Source organism: Paroedura picta, chromosome 7 (genome assembly GCF_049243985.1).
Source record: "Paroedura picta isolate Pp20150507F chromosome 7, Ppicta_v3.0, whole genome shotgun sequence".
NCBI lineage: Eukaryota > Metazoa > Chordata > Lepidosauria > Squamata > Gekkonidae > Paroedura > Paroedura picta.
Window position 1 is genome coordinate 23666242 of NC_135375.1, and position 13442 is coordinate 23679683.

The window sequence follows — 13442 nt, forward strand, 5'->3', positions numbered from 1 at the left end:
CTGCCCTGACTTGGGGGAGCTTGTTATCCGCAGAGATTTTGCAAAAGTCATATGGTTGAAAGTTTGAGTTGAATTGTGACATGTTCACAGCTTCCAGCCCTGTCATGTTCCTTAGAACTTCTAGCTCATTTAGGTGGCTGGGGTCACGTAAAGAGCTAGCAGTAGCCCCCTGGAAATGTTGACTCACTTTGAAAAAGAGACAACTCTCCCCCAACCATCCCATATTAAAAAGGCCATTGGAAACTCAGCTTTCAAAAATCTTTACTGCGGGCGGGTTGGAAAACTGCTGTTTCTGCACACACCTAGATCTTCTTTGACTTTAGATAATTGGCTTCATAGGTCTTTACATGCTATATTCTTCCCAGTGGTAACCCGAGCCCCACAGGAAATACATAATAATTTAGAAAAGAGGAAAGCCTCCAACAGCTTTTCCATGCAGTTTCCTCAAACTTGAGCTTAGGCGACACTTCATGGGGTGCTTATAAAAATTGCTAACCTGATAGGGACTGTTTTATCACTTGCTTCCTATCCCCTTCTGAGGACTTGGTGAGATCTGAAGAGTGCTATGGATACAGCCATGCCTTAGTGCGAATTGCAAAGAGAACCACCCAAAGGAGAGCAGGTAGGTGCTGTTTCATCCCTGATGGGACTTTGTGTGACTTGAAGCAACGTGACCTGTTTATAGTCTAATGAAAACTGATGGACACACACTCTGGGTACACAGTGACCTCTTTACATGTGTATGGAAGAGCTGCGAAGCACAGATTTGGACATACCTCCACCAATGTCCATTTAAGTCAGTTTGTAGCGATGTGGAAAGCGTGCAATTCTGCCTGTGGCCACCACCTTACATGAACTCTGTGAGCCGGGAAATGTTGTGCAACTGCGTTCATCGGAACTGGCCTGATTTTGTTTTAATTAACCTCTTCCGTGCTTTCCTTTGTAAGGACAGGGCTATGGGAAGCCTCAAGCATCACTCAGAGGGTGCACCCATTGTAGGGATGGGAAAAACATGAAACAAGCCACAAAATGGCCCCCATTTATTTATCTCATTTATACCCGGGTCCAGTAGCACCTTTAAGACCAACAAAGATTTATTCAGGGCGTGAGCTTTTGAGTGCAAGCACTCTTCGTCAGACTATGATCTTCTTACATGACAGGGAATATATAGCAAAAACCAATTCTGTTGCATCAGTAGACTGTGTCACGCAGCCAAATGCAGCCTATGATAATTCTTTGTCAAAACAGCCAATCAATTCCCTGGAATTCAGTTGTAGTTAACAAAAACACAAGGAGAAGCCAAAATGCCTGTCTCAGTGATCAAAGGCTCTCACCTCCCCATATGCTGCTTGCCCCATCTGTCTCCATACAACTGGGAAACATTCCTGCAAGGGGATAGCCAGTAACGATCTTATCCCAAGGTTCAACTCAAAATTCCATTACATTGCCATTACCTTACAGTCAAATTATCACAAATAAAATAATTTGTGAGGAATATGAATACAAGAGTTGAACAAGGTTATCATTGTTATCCTCTGTTTCATTTTATACTTGCAACAACCCTATAAGGTAGGTGTGAGGCTGAGAGTGTGATGGCTTGCCCAAGGTCACCCAGTAACTTTCCTTGGCAGGGCGGGGATTTGAACCTGTCTCTCCCGGATCCTAGCCCAGCACACAATGACTACATCACAGTAATGCAGTGGCTTCCTGTGTGTCTAAGTGTGAACATCCTTGGCAATAGAGGAAAGAAACACATCTTCATCCAACTAATAATTAATTTATGGAATTTGTTTCCACAGGCTGTGGGTTTGGCCATTGGTTTATGTGGCTTTAAGTACTGTTTCGACCAATTAGGAGGATAGGTTTTTCAGGGGCCCTTTCAGCCAGGGGAACTCTGTGGAATTGGATGGGTGGAGGATGTTTTTTAAATCTCCAAATCCCCCCCCCCTTCAGTATTCTGTAAACTCTCATGATCTGAGCAGACTTTGACCTGACTCTGATCTGCACTCCTGGAGCATAAGCAAAAATATTTTAATTTTTTTGGGGGGGTGTTGATACTTAATCCCTTCATCTCAGTGTTACCTGTCTGGTCCAGCTTTCCTGGGTCATCAACCATCATGGCCATCAAGCCATGACCCAAGCTTTTGCTTTATCCCAGTGAAGCAATTATTATGATTGTTCTCTAAGAATTTCCCACATGACCAAGAGACACGCTTTCCCCCAGCTGCAGGGCACATTTTTCCTATAAAAATTTGCCATCAAATTTGTGTGCTTGTTGTGTATTCTTGGCACCTACCCCCCCACACACACACACAGTTGTGGACTTTTTCTTTCCCCTCACAGAACAAAACACTGGCCATTTCTCTCTAATTCTGCTATTTCCATGGACCAAGACTGTTAAATATCTCTCTATTTCCCAGTCCTACAGGAGATCAGCCTGGACTGCTCCTTAGAAGGCCAGGTCCTGAAGATGAAACTCAAATATTTTGGCCACCTCATGAGAAGGAAGGACTCCCTGGAGAAGAGCCTAATGCTGGGAGCGATCGAGGGCAAAAGAAGAAGGGGGCGACAGAGAATGAGGTGGCTAGATGGAGTCACTGAAGCTGTCGGTGTGAACTTAAATGGACTCCAGGGAATGGTAGAGGACAGGAAGGCCTGGAGGATCATTGTCACGATGGGTCGGACACGACTTCGCACCTAACAACAACAAATTCCTAAGACAGTTTCCTCTCTCCTCCCTGCCTTTCCCAGTTACCTTTTGAATGTTGTGTATTTTGCTGAATGGACCTATCTTTTCCCTTGTTAATAAAAAGACTCTTTAATTCAAACAAGTGGACTGTTATTTTGAGAGTTCTCACAAGGAAAATCCCCATAGACATTGGTGTTTAGAACCCAGATGGCCTCTCTCCTTTTGCTAATTCCCTCCAGCTAATTGGAGACTGCCCCTTTGGATAACATTGACATGAATTGGTTAAAGATGGTTAAAAAGCCTGGTTAGATACAACTTGTTAACCTCCGACATATGCTGATCCTTCTTGCCTAAACTTGCAAATAAAAAAAAAAAACATTAACTAAAAATTGACTGTAGTACTAATTCTTTTTTTCTTTTTTTAAGTTGCTTTTCTAAGCAGACCTGAAATGGATTCCATGGGAATGCTGTCAAAGGTGCAAAATGTTATAGCAAAACTTAAAAAACAGAACCACTAAGAGCATAGAAATGGCTTCCTTGTCTTCCTCCCACTTTTTCTCTCTGCCTTTGCACACTGACGCAAGCCTTGCTCCTTTTTGGTTCACCTGCCATGGAAATTTATTTACTTATTTATTTAAAACGGAAAATACTTGCACAGCAAGATCGCACCTGCATGCCTCTCATATATCAGCCGGGGATAATAAACAAGACAGGACAAAAAATGTGCTCATGTGATTGTCCCTTTTCCCTGGAGGTCATTTGAAGTAGCAGCAGTTTCTGGTCTTCATTATTTAAATCCCAAATTCGTGAATGTTCTTCAGTGTTTCTCCACATGGCAGCTTCTGGTTCTTTCGGGTCATGCTGTAGCAAGGTGGGTGGAACAAGAGAGGATCTTCTGGCCAATATGGCAGGGGGGTGCTGCTGAAAAATAGCATTCCAACAGTGTGAGAAAGGGAAGCCATCTTGTCAACAGACCTATCTGCATTCCATCAGCCACTTCCAAACAACTTGTCAAGCAACTGACTTCCCGTTTGCAATGGGCAAACAAGATGTGAGCTGAACTAGTGAGTACTTCAGCTTGTTGATTTCACTGTCCCCCTAACATCAGCTTGTTTTGCACACTGGAACAGGGATACAGTACCTAGGAATGCCCTGGAATTCTTTGGGATAATAATGTGCCACTTCTCTCTTGGGATTCCTGCTTTCAGAGTGGGAAAGTGTAAGAGAAGAGTGCAAAAGAGAACAATGAGATATGTGATGTTCAGGTGGCATGAGTCAACCTGGTATGTTTGGGTGCATCACAGGGTTTCAAATAGGGTTGGGCGGTTCGTCGCGCCTCAGCTGGTTCGGCGATTGTGGAAGCCTGAGGCAGCCTCAGGCTTCCACCATCGCCGAACCGGCTGAGGCGTACCGAACTGCCCAACCCTAGTTTCAAATGCCTGTTCACCTGCGAAACTCACTGGGTGACCATAGACCAATCACTCTCTGCCAGACTCATGTACTCTACAAGGTGCTTTGGAGGCGGGAACAACCACTCTGAGATCCTTGGTGAAAAAATGGAATAGAAATATGATAAGTGAGTGAGGGAAATCAGTCTGGGTGTTCTAGTGGGACCCATCACAGCCATAGCATTGCTCTTTCTCCTTGGCCATAGCAAAATCTCCCAATGATTGCATCAGCACATGAACTGTTCCCCCAGCTGAGTCTTCAATTTACTGCAAAAAAGGAAGTGGAAGAAGAATTGGTTTTTATATGCCTCTTTTCTCAACCAGTCAAAGCGGCTTACAATCGCCTTCCCTCTCTTCTCCGCAAAACAGCCACCCTGTGAGGAAAGTGAGGCTGAGAGAACCCTGATATTACTTAAGACGAAGAAGAAGAGTTAGTTTTTATATGCTGCTTTTCTGTACCCGAAGGAGTCTCAAGGCGGCTTATGATCGCCTTCCCTTTCCTCTCTGCACAACAGACGCCCTGTGAGATGGGAGAGGCTGAGAGAGCCCTGATATTACTGCTCACTCAGAACAGCTTTATCAATGCTGTGGCAAGCCCAAGGTCACCCAGCTGGTTGCATGTGAGGGAGTGCAGAATGAAACCTAGTTGACCAGATTAGAAGCCACTACACTGTTAACCACTACACCAAGCTGGATCTTGGCATGGAAATAGTGGTGAGTACAGTGCTTCTATCAGGTAAGATGTTCATCTTAGCCTTTCTGGGGGAAGCAGGTAAGGACAACACTGGTTTTGCCCTTCTGTTGACCAGCATGAGCTTGTTCAAACTTTTACCGATTTTATTGTAAGGCTGGAATCAATACAAAACTTGAGGCCTCCAGTATCACTGGCATACGTGGTTTTTGGCCCTATGTAGTTTCTGACAAACACAATCCCTCCTCAGGATTATAGAAAAGGCAAGTTTCATACAACAAGCAGCTTGTCTTCTTGCACCCCACTAACACCGTCTCCAGTCACTTGAACTGATGGGGAAAAGGAACTGTTTTGACCAGCTGTAGATCACACTAGTTAAAAAAGATTGGTGGATCATGGGACAAACCTCTAATCATGGGTTTCCATAGTGACCTGTTGGCAAATCCTGCTATCACAGCCATTGATCTCTTCCCATGTATCTTCCCTCCCTAAACTGGCAACGGGGGAACTAAGGAACACTTTTCCAAGTGTTGCTGGTGCTTGTAAGATATTGGAGACCCCTGACAGATAACACTTGTAAAGGGACCTCTCTGTACTGTTCTGGGATGACGGTGTGTTATGCTGCCTCTGTGGCTTCCTTAGTATTCCCTACGTATTTTATCTGCCAAGAAAGGCTCTCATCTTAGAATTCTTAGTTGAACCCAAAGAATATGATGGTTTACTTACATTTGGTAGAATGACAGAATGGTCAGTGTACGGGGATGGCTCTGCGGTCAAGGGGGATCCCTTAAAGAAAAAGGTTGCTAAATAAACTTAAATAGTTTATTTAGAAGTAAAGCTGTGCAATGATTTCAGTAATGTTCATAAGTGTAATGGTTTTTAGATGGGTGCCAGCATGGTGTAGTGGTTAAAAGCGGTAGCTTCTAAACTGGTGAGCGGGATTTGATTCCCCGCTCTTCCACATGCAGCCAGCGGCTAGTCACTGTCCTGATAGAGGTCATAGAGACCTCTGTAGTCTGGAGATGAGCTATAATTCCAGGAGATTCCCACGAGGATAGCATCCCTACTTGCATTGCCAGGAAAGTGTTTTAGAATTGCTACCTTCTGGCATGTCCTCCTGAGGATGGCTTATCTTGACCTTATTTTTTCTTTAAGCACAAGCACTTTAAGGCTTCCTGGGGCCTTTTAAAATTATGTAAGAACTAGCAAGAAAGCCCATTGCAACCAGGAATGCAATGGGCAATAGGACCCAGGGAACACCGGCAGGGGCAGATCTCTCTCTCTCTCTCTCAGCAGGAGCCATAGTAGGTAATCAGGGCTCGTTAGCAGTTTGGCAGGGCTCTGTGTGTGTGTGTCTCTCTCTCATGCACTGGCTCGTGTCCAGGGAGGGAGGGCAGGAGCTGTTGGTGCAGAGCCAATCAGGGTGTGGCCAGCTTTGCTGGCTGCACCCTGATTGGCCCTATTCCAACTCGGACACTGGGACACGTTCCACCCTCCCTCCCAGGTTGTTTCACAATTATTAAGAGGAACAATGGATAAGGATGTAGTAACTGCTGGATTCGTTTGCTTGTGCTTGGTTCTTTTTAAAACTGTTTCATCGTTTTTAGCTGTTTACTTTTGCTCTTTAGCGACACATGCTTGTTCCAGCAAGGCTTTGTTTTGAGCCATCGTTAATGACATTTTATCTTTTGCACATTTTATTCTTGTTGTTTTTAAAACATGGCCTTGGCTATTCATTTGGAAAGGCAATTCATAAATGCATACTTTGTCATGTTCTTTAATTTGAATTTGCAAACCCCGGAAAGGTAAGAAGTATCCATTTCAGGACAGGTGGCACAATAGGATCACTCATCTCCTCTTTTGGAACATGCAGATTTGTTTTCAGGTATCCGTTGCAAATGAATACAGAGCTTATGATTTAGAGATACATTTCAGTTGCAGCCCTCCTTGGTGATGTTCTGATGTAATAAGAGGGGGATGGCTTGAATCTATATTCTTTTTACACAAGTGCAAGTAAAACATGAATGCCTACCTCCCCTCAGAAGCAGAAGGCTTTCTTTCTTTCTTTCTTTCTTTCTTTCTTTCTTTCTTTCTTTCTTTCTTTCTTTCTTTCTTTCTTTCTTTCTTTCTTTCTTTCTTTCTTTCTTTCTTTCCTGCTCTGTCCAAATGAAGAACTCTCAAGGTCAGAGAAGAGTCAGGTGTGTCTGTTCACCAGCCATTTCCCCCTTTTCCATCACCTTAATTATTGTTGTTGTTGTTATGTGCGAAGTCGTGTCCGACCCATCGCGACTCCATGGACAATGATCCTCCAGGCCTTCCTGTCCTCTACCATTCCCCGGAGTCCATTTAAGTTTGCATTAATTATTAGGCCAAGGAAACCAACACAAACTGCACATTGCTCTCCTCTGTTGAAACAGCTGATGCTGTATTTTAAGAAAGCAGGTTTTACTGTTTAGCAGTATTTATTTATTTATTCATTGACTATCCACTTCCTGCCCTTCTCTCCTCAGGAGAGCTTCCATCATTCTCCTCTCCTCCATTTTACCTTCCCAGGTAGGTTAGGATTGACAGGATCAAGGTCACCCTTCTGGTTTCCATGACAGAGTTGGGGTTTGAACCTGGCTCAGGCTTTCTCAACCAGGGTAGGGTTGCCTGGTCCAGGTTGTGAAACTTCTGGAGTTTTGGGGGTAGAGCCTGGGGAGGACAGGGATCTCAGTGAGGTACAATGCTATGGAGTCCACTATCAAAAGCATCCTTTTTCTTTAGGGGAATTGATCTCTGTCATCTGGATATGAGCTGGAATTCCAGGGGATCCCCAGATCTTTATCAGCTTTCTCCACTCAATGCATAATTTTATAGATCTCTAACACAAGAGCATAAGAAGAGCTCTGCTGGATCAACCATCAAGTCCATCTAATCCAGCATCCTGTCTCAAGCAGTGGCCAACGAGTTCCCCTGGATGGCCAACAACAGGCTGAGGTCTTCCCCTGATGTTGCCTCCTGTCATTGTGCCTGTGAATGTGGAAGTTCCCCTCAGTCATCATGGCTAACAGCCACTGGCAGAACTATCATGTTTGAATCTATCTAGTCCACCTTTAAAGCTGTTATTCCTGTGGCCATCGCTACATCCCCTGGCAGGAAATTCCACATTTTAATCATGCTCTTTGTAAAGAAGTATGTATTTTTGTCCACCTGAACTTATTGTCCATTGGTTTAAGATTCTAGTATTTTGGGAGAGGGAGAAAAAAAAACCCTTATCTTTGCTCCCACCTGGAGGCTGGCATTCCTAATAGGCATACTAGCTTGCCATTTGTCAACCGTTCCATGTGCAATGTTTGTGCTGTGAGTTTGCGTCTGTTTGAAAGATCCAAATCAAAACCTGCTGCAAGCAAAGGTCAAAAAAGGTGCACAGTGACCACATGGTGAGAAATGATTCATACACCAAGCCAAACGAAGCCAAATGCTGCAACAGAAGGCAAAAGCCCCTCAGGATCAGAACAGAAAGCAGGGAATAATTAAAATAGATTGTAACCTGGTGGTGGGGGGTCTAAGCCCACACAAGACAGTCAAGAAGTCTCTGTATGAGACAAACCCACCCCAGTGAATCATCTCAAGGGAAATGTATTTTTGTTATATCACTAGTCCACACTACCCAAGATACCCTTAGTGTGACAGATACCCTTAGTGTGACACACTTAAGATACCCTTAGTGTGACAGAGGGAAGAGTGGAACACCTTGATTTCTTAAAGTACATTGCTTGACTCCCTTAATGAGATGTAAGGCAAGTTCCTGGTCAGATTTTCTCACTGGCAGCTGTTGAAATGACTGACAAACAGCCAGCGGCTTCTTATTCTCCAGGGCCTAGTCACCAGGCCTTGGGTTGTCATGACTCTGCTTGTCAACATCTGAACAGCTGGCTAAAATATTTAAAACAAAAATTATGGAATCAGCATGCCTTTACCAACTGGTGATGTTCCTGGTGTCGTGAACTGCTAATTTACATAAACTGAACAGAAAAAACATGAAGGTATTCTTCTGCTGATAGCAGTAAACCAAGGTGTCAGCGGATTCATGATCATACTGAGTAGATACCATGTGTATATGGAGATACCTAAACAGCAAGTCTCAAAGCATGTGGAATTTTTGAGAAGGGGAAGAATTAATTCCCTCCTCCAAGAAAGAAAACTTTGTTGGACAGTATTCTTACTCTGCCATTCATTCATTCATTCATTCATTCATTCATTCATTCATTCATTCATTCATTCATTCATTCATTCATTCATTCATTCATTCATTCATCCATCCATCCATCCATCCATCCATCCATCCATCCATCCATCCATCCATCCATCCATCCATCCATTCATTCATTCATTCATTCATTCATTCATTCATTCATTCATTCATTCATTCATTCATTCATTCATTCATTATTTCGATCTGTTAACCACCCCTCTTGGCTTGGGGCAGTTCCTTCTACAGTGCACTCATTCACTCCATGCAGATTTTTACAAAGCTTTGCCATTGCCCAACAGATGGACATTCTCCCTGTTTGCTTGACAACACCATGTGAGCATCACCAAATCCTCAGTTCTAACCCCCTTATGAAAATGCCCTCCTCCTCATTTCTGTCTTGTAAGAACTGACAGGAGCGTAGGGAGCTTCTTGACTATATGGCCTTGCTCACATGATTCTATCATTCACACGTGCACCAAACTCATGTGAGATTGTACTATGAGAAGGGTGCACCCGGGCCAATGTATGCGCATGCGCAGAGTGCCATATTGACTATGTTTGTCAACCTTTTCTTTACCACCATATTTCCATGGTCAATCTCAGTTAAACTGGGCTATTGACGGCACAGCATTTATTATGTCGCAGCCCTTATTTTTCCTTTAAAGCTGGGAATTCCAGAACTCTTGAAATTCTGCAGATATATCACATTTTTAAAAGCCCTGCTTTTTCATTAGATAAACAGAGTCTGATCCCAAAATGTCTCGCTTGTCCCTTAGTGAGCTAACACGTGGCTAAAACAGTACTGCTTATTTTCCAAGCAGAATGACACAGTGTTTGGGGACTTTTGCTCCTACAGGGGTTTTAAAAAATGCAAATGTCACCATGGGTGAAGAGAACAAAAGCTTTGATATCCTAGAAGAGATGCTTTCCTTGCACATTACTGAGTTTTTAAAAAGTTCTGCTCCTTCAAATGGCCAAGAGCAACTAGATCCAAAAGTTTATATGTCAGGATGCAATGATGATATTTTTTTTTGACTCTGTGCATACTTGCACTGTGGCAGGAGGAAGGAAAGGACAAGCAGATCTATACACACCTCAGCAAACACCCTACAGCGAAGGGAATTCAGGAACTGGCAGGGTGGTAGAAGTCACAATAATGCATGGACAGAAAAAAAATCCACATGCAAACTTTTTGCCCCCCAAAATGTCAAATTGAATTGAAAGTTCAGTGTAAGGCACTAAAAAAAAAATCAGCATGTTTAGAAAATATGCTGTGACTTCACAGATCGATCAATTTGCTCATTAAAAATGTTTATTTTCCATGACAAGCAAAAAGCAGAAATTTGATACGAATGTAACCCAAACCACTAGAAAAATCTGCAGATGGGATAAAAACTTGTAATGTGAAGGTCTATCATGTGCACCACTATTCTACAGAAATTAATGGGGACTAGTACACTGTTCCACTAATGAGAAAGCAGTTTACCTCTATTATTGATCAGGCTTGGGTGGATTTATACCCGGACCTAGATTCTGTCCCCTTGACCCTACAGAAAAGGTCTTAAGGCAGTGGGGGAAGAGGAGATTGTGACAGAACACTCTTTATGCTGGTGTCTAGCCACAGGCAATCACGATCAAAGGTATGACCCACTTCCACAGTAGTGATTTGCCCTGAATCCCACACCCCTCTGCACAGCATCTTTAAACTGCTTGGGGAATGGTATAAATAATTGGTTAAGGGCTAAGTGGGTGGAGAGTGGGTGGGGCTGGTTTGGGTGAAGCGCCTTCCAACTGGGCCCTCACCAGGACAGACAAGAGTTCTAGCCAGTCAGGTGAGGGCCCAATTGCGTCCTCACCAGGACAGGTGAGAGTTCCAGCCAGGCGCGACATCGTGCGTACAGAGGGAGGCCTCCCCCCCAGGCCCAGAAGAGGCTCAAAGAGGCCCCGAGTGTGCTTCTAGGCCCGGTGGGAAGGCCGCACCGCTGCCAGGAGGCAACAGAAAAGCTAGAGGCATACTCTTAAAAAACAACTCAATGAAAGCACTTATGCTAGGATTGGCCAGTGGTCAAAAGAAACCAGGCCAACAAAGGACACGGTGGTTGGATGCGATTGGGGTGGACACCGGCCAGATAATTGCAGGGCTGAGGAAGGCGGTGTGGGATTGGGGATCATGGTGACTGCTGAGCCATGACATGACTGAATGGATGACAACAACTACATCTTTAGTTAGTAGTGAGTAATGAGGAGGACCTCTGCCTGAAATCCTGGAGAGCCACCACCATACTGACCAGGGCAGACCAGTAGTCTGAAGAAGCATGTGTGCACATGAAAGTTTACAATCTGAATACAACATTCTTGGCCTTAAAGATGCCCCTGAACTCAAACTTTGTTCTGCTGCTTCAGAGCAACACGGTGACCTATCTGAATCAGTCTGACTTGCTGTAAGGCAGCTTCACGTATCCATGCATTCTTTCAGGAATGGGGCATATGTGCCCAGTCATTACCAACACAGAGAGAATCAGATTCAGCATGGGTGGCCTTCCTTGAATCAAATATTTATTTCTGTGTCCTCTTAAGAAGTCATTGTGTGATACTCTGTGGTACAGCGCAACCATTATGGGATGACGGCAAAATTCTCCCTTTGCTAAATGAGAAGCTTTTGTTGGGAGTTAGCGCACCATGCTAAGAGATTATAACGGATTAAAAAGAAATCATAATGAAGGGGAACACAGCCTTTGTGCCCTCTAAATTAGAAGAGCAAAGGGATTTGTCCAGTTTTAGCCATGTGAGTTTGATGGAGCAGGAGATCACAGCTGCTTCTCGGCATGGGTGTTTTGCCAAAACACATCCCCAAAGCTAATATGCCCGCAGAGTCTGTCCATTTCTGCACAGGCCTCCTTTGTGTGAAAGGGTGCATCAGAGGTGCTTCAAGGACCAACCTTTAAAATGTTGAATGGCCACAACACACAACTACCTGCCTATGCACAGTTACCCTTATTTCATGCCCAAGTAATCCCCCCTCCACACACACACAGCAAAAATCTCTAGAATCCAGCCTGGCCTGGGGGAAATCCACCTTCCACCCTACAGTGGCAATCAGCAATTCCCTGGGTATGCAAGGAAGGGCCACAAGAGACAAACATTGGCACACCCCTTCCTGCCCACCCACTCACAATCTGCCTAAGTTCATAAAACCAGCATTGCAACAGTGCAAATTCTCCTACACGGTTTCTGCTTTAATTTTTGTCCAAGTGAAATCTTTAATGCTCCCTTTTTGCCACCAGAGGTCTTCCAAGGATGCAAGATGGAGAAGATGTGTATGTGCCACCTAGAAATGAGAGGGACATCTTGCAGCCCCAGTTGACAGGCCTGGCTAGGAAGTAATTTACTCAAGTATTTCAAGTAATTATTGGAGCTGTGCGGATCTGAGACAAAACACTTCTGACAGATGCAGCATGACAGCCAAATCTCCGGGTCCCTCCCAGCTTCTTCACGGTCTAACTGTATGGGTTTTCATTTCCTCTGCTTGCTGATGTATAGGATTCTTTTTAATAAGGCTAGCAACCATTTGGTGTCAACTTCTTACATTTCTGTTGGAGAGAATTTTTTTTTTCCACAAGAGAAGTTCCTAGATGAGGTCAGATGCACTGAACAGCTTTCTTGCCTTACCTTCTTCCTCGCTCGCTTTTAAAATAAAAATCTTTGGCCTTTCACATCACTACAGGCCATAGGTGTAGCATGCTGTGAGTTGGAAACAGCTTTAAACCACATCTGACACGTGGTCGTTCTGTCTGTGCCGTTTTTAATCTGCTTTTCTCCCAACAGGAGCTCAGACTGGATAACAAGGAAAGTTTAAAGTTTGCATCTGAAATATGGTGGCCTCAGCAAGAGAGAAGCAGAGGTGGTCTGCCATTTCCTTCCTCAGCCATGTCTCCCTTTGTGGTCCCCAGTTCATGTCATGACCCTGGTTAGCTTTCAAGATCTGACAGGTTTGGGCTATACCATGCTGCCTTCTTTCATTTATGCATTTAGTTAGTTAGTTTTGCATTTAGATCCTGTCATTCCCCGAAGACTCAGGGCAGCTGAGAAAAGGATTAAAAGGCATAGGAAATTTAAAATCAAAACACATATGAATTTGAAATATTAAATATTCAGTTTCAAAATAAAATAATAATCAAATATTGGTATAGTGGTTAAGAGCGGTGGCTTCTAATTGGCGAGCTGGGTTTGATTTCCTGCTCCCCCACATGCAGCCAGCTGGGTGACCTTGGGCTCGCCATGGCACTGATAAAGCTGTTCTGACCGAGCAGTGATATCAGGGATCGCTCAGCCTTGCTGACCTCACAGGGTGTCTGTTGTGGGGAGAAGAAAGGGAAA